The sequence below is a fragment of the Carlito syrichta genome, unplaced genomic scaffold (genome assembly GCF_000164805.1).
Source record: "Carlito syrichta isolate Samal-C Ts95f unplaced genomic scaffold, Tarsius_syrichta-2.0.1 Scaffold314867, whole genome shotgun sequence".
Classification (NCBI taxonomy): Eukaryota; Metazoa; Chordata; class Mammalia; order Primates; family Tarsiidae; genus Carlito; species Carlito syrichta.
The window spans coordinates 13,639-18,162 of NW_007258963.1; positions in this window are offsets into that span (position 1 = coordinate 13,639).

The following is a 4,524-nucleotide window of genomic DNA, read 5'->3' on the forward strand; positions in this document are numbered from 1 at the left end:
CCCAGTACCATCAGTCATTTTCTCATAGTATTGCATTGGACTGCATCTTTTTTTGTTTGAGTCTCTTCTAGATAGCATTGCTAGCTCTTATGTTTTAAACAGATTTGTTGAGATATAATTCATATACCATACAATTTATTCATTTAACATGTACAATTCAATTGTTTTTAATACAGTCATAGATATGCGCAATCATGGCCATGGTCAATTTTAGAATATTTTCATCATTTCAAAAAGAAACCACATACACTTAGATTGTTACTCCTTTATCCTCAAACCCCCAGTTTTCAGCAACATCTAATCTACTCTTTGTCTGTATAGATAATTTACCTACTTTGGACATTTCATATAAATGGAATCATATGGTTTTATGTGACTGGCTTCTTTCACTTAGCATAATTTTTGTTTTTGTTTTTGTTTTTGAGTTGGAGTCTCACTTACTCTGTTGCTCAGACTGGAGTGTGGTGGCACACTCATGGCCACCGCAACCTCAACCTGTTGGGCTCAGGCAATCCTTCCGCCTCAGCCTACCAAGTAGCTGGAACTACAGGCATGTGCCATCACGCCTGGCTAATTCTTCTTGATTTATTGTAGAGATGAGGTCTTGCCAAGTTGCCCAGGCTGGTCTCAAACCTGTGGCCTCAGGCAATCCTCTCACCTTGGCCTCCCAAAGTGCTGGGATTATAGGCATGAGCCACTGCACCCAGCCTTTTTTTTTTTTAATGTAGAGAAAAAGTCCTGCCATATTGCCCAGACTGGTCTCAGATTCTGGCAATCCTCTTGCCTTGGCCTCTCAATGTGCTGGAATTACAGGTATGAGCCACAGTGCCCGGCCTAGCATAATGTTTGAAAGTTTCATCTATGTTGGAGCATATATCAGTACTTATTCCTTTTTATGGCCAAATAACATTTCATTGCATAAAATTACCACATTTTGTTTATTCATTAATAAATTGGGAACATATCCATTCATAAATTGGGAACATAAATTAGGAACTTTTGTCTATTATGAATAATGCTGCTATAAACATTTGTGTTTAGCTAGGTATGGTGGCTTACACCTGTAATTCTAGCACTTTGGGAGACTGAGGCAGGATGAACACTTGAGGCCAGGAGTTCAAGACCAGCCTGGGCAACATAGTGAGACTGCATCTCAACAACAATCAAAATTTAAATAAGTAAACTAAATAATTTTAAAAATTGTTTACAAGTTTTTGTGAAGGAGGTGCAAAAAAAAAAAAAAAGAAAAGAAAACCTGAATTACCTTTTTTTTTTTTTTTTGAGGGCAGGCCCCTTATAATACAGACTTCCCCCACTAGTTAAGTGTTCTAGGAATTCATCACATCAGTCTACTAACTAGTGTTGTGAGTGGCTGCAATCGGTATCAGTAAATTTTTTTTGGAGATTCTTTCAGTGCATTTGCTCATTTCATGAGGAGTGATTTATGAGCACACCTGTCCACATCAGGCTGAGTTAGCAGTTTTTGACCAAAACCATCACGACACCCACACCCCATCCTCTCTATTCACCCAATCTCATTCTGAGCAAATTTTTTTCTGTTTCCCAATGAAAAAAGTCCTCAAAGGGAAACATCCTCAAAAGCTGATGTGAAAGAGGTGAAATTAAAAATGGCAGAAGCACTAGAGGCATCAAAATGGATTCAAAAACTATTTTGAGCAATAGAAAAGTTTCACAATAAGTGTATTACATCAAATGGAGAGTGCTTTGAAGGTAACTGAAGTTTAAACATGTAAGGATAAATACACAATTTTTTATAAATAAATTATGGGGGCCGGGCTTGGTGGCTCAGCCTGTAATCCCACGCCTTTGGGAGGCTGAGGTGAGTGGATTACCTGAGCCCACAGGTTCGAGACCCACCTGGGCAGCGAGACTTCATCTCTACAATAAATCAAAAAATCAGCCGGGCGTGGTAGCTTATGCCTGTAATTCCAGCTACTTGGAGGGCTGAGGCGGAAGGATCGCTGGAGTCCAGCAGGTCAAGGCTGCGGTGGCCAGGAGCGGCCACTGCACTCCAGTCTAGGCGACAGAGTAAAACTCCAACTCAAAAAAAAAAAAAATTATGGGGTTTTTTGGGTCCCCCTCATATATGGAGTGCCTTTGTCATTGGTGCGTTGTTCTTTAGTTCTCTCAGACTGGATTCTCTGTCTTTTGTGTGATGTATTCCTTCTCCACTGCCATAGTATGTTTGCCTAATGGAAAAGCCACTGTTTTTATTTTGTTTCTTGCTATTCAAGGTTACCACGGGTAGACCTGGCACATTTTCTTTTTGCTTTGACTTAGTGCAAGTAAAATCTTTTTGATAGCTTTCTCACTCATCTTGGACTAATGCATCTTCCTTTCAGAGCTACAGTTTGAGTGCTGGGTACGGTATTGGGCAGAACTGATCTCTGTTGTCTCAGGAAACCATGGTGGGGGAGGGAGAGAGCTTAGCACTAAGTTGAATTCTTGCTGAAGGGCCTAGATTCTAATCACTCAATAGAGATCCTTGTGAACATTCTTTGTAAAGACTCAAATCATACAATCACAGGTCTGTTCGACTCCCATGAGCTTCAGTGTATTCTGTCAACAGAGTACTCTGGAAGATGGCAAGTAATGGTGACATCTGCTTTCCTTCCGGGCTTATCCCATCATAGCAACCTGGGCTGTTAGAGTCCTATCTTAGTACAGAAACCAAGCAAGAGCTCTGAACCAGCCTGTGCATAGCTACATAAGCCTCCTTCCTCTCTTCTAGGACAGAGCCAAATTTCTTAAGAAATTATACATTTTGGGAGGTCTGATTTATATAAACTTCTCATTTTCAAAATTATGAGGAAATTCCTTAGTTCATAGTCTGATGAACTTACATAACGCTGAGTAATACCTTACTCTTCAAGTGAAACATGCAATCTTAAGTAGAGGATTTCTCTAAAACTTTTATTTCCAATCTTGAAATTTCTACTGTTTTCTCCTGTTATTCTGGTAGTATTCTAAGAAAAAAACAAACAAAAAAGAAACAACATGGCTCATATGGTTTTGAATTCCACTTCATTGCCCAATACCTGTGCAAAGTATCCCACTGTTAACAAAACATTGCCTACCTACTGTTCTTCCATGACAGACAATAAAACAATGGGGACCTGGATTTTGACATGTTTTTAGGTTCTGGGAACAATTATTGTAGCTAAGATAAGTTGTAGTGGCTGTGATTTTGTTTGCTTGTATTGTCTTTTTTTTAGTCACAGTCTCTGTCACCCAGGCTGGAATACAGTAGCATACGCACAGCCGCTGCAGCCCTGACCTGCTGGGCTCAGGGGATCCTTCCACCTCAACCTTCCAAGTAGCTGGAACCACGGGTACACACTTCCATGCCTGGTTAATTTCTTAAAAATTTGTTGTAGAAACAAGGTCTCACCATGTTACCCAGGCTGGTCTCGAACCTCTGTGCTCAGGTAATCCTCTTGCTTCTGCCTCCTAAAGTGCTGGGATTACAGGCATGAACCACTATGCCCAGCCTGTTTGCTTGTATTTTCTAAATGTGCATGAGGCCAGTGCTGTTATAATTTGACATGTTCTATTGACCTCCAAAGGAAATCCAACTGAATATCAGAGGGAGAGTCAGAGGAATTCTCCTGAATATAAACATGTCTGGATAGGGTGGGGTTCTTCCTTGATATGACTTCTCAGGGGAAAAATTCTGGATATTCCTCACATTTAGACATAGTGGAGAGTAGAGAGTAGAATTTTTCTTGGCTTAAAATAAGAAAGAAAAGTCTTAGAGACAGGGAGATTTATGACTTTGTCCAATGCCTCTGACTAAAACAAGGGCAAAACTGGGCCAAGAAACCCTGAACTATCTCAGGCATGCCACACTTCCACAATTTCCAGCATCTGACCTGCATGTCACTGGGATGATTTTCAGCCTGTGAAAAGGTGAGTCAGGGAGTCAAATTATGCTTATAAATTAAAAAGTAGCTGTCACAGTGGTCAGCATCTGTAGCCCCAGCTACTTGGGAGGCTGAGGCGGAAGAGTCACTTTAGGAGTTTGAGGTCAGTCTGAGCAATATAGTGAGACCTCATCTCTTAAAAATTAAATTAAAGGCCAGGTGCAGTGACTCAAGCCTGTAATTTCAGCACTTTGGGAGGCCGAGGTGAGTGGATTGCTTGAGCCCCTGGGTTCGAGACCAGCCTGGGCAACTTGGTGAGACCTAGTCTCTACAATAAATAGAAAATTAGCCAGGTGTGCTAGTGCGCGCCTGTAGTTCCAGCTACTTGGAAGGTTGAGGCAGAAGGATTGCCGGAACCCAGCAGGTGGACGCTGGGGTGGCCGTGAGTGTGCCACGGAACTCCAGCCTGGGCTACAGAGCGAGACTCCAACTCAAAATACATAATTAATTAATTAAAATAAAAGGCCAGGCATGGTGGTTTATGCCTGTAATCCCAGCACTTTGGGAGGCTGAGCTGAGAGGATTGCCTGAGTTTAGGGGTTTGAGACCAGCCTGGGTAAGTTAATGAGACCTTGTCTCT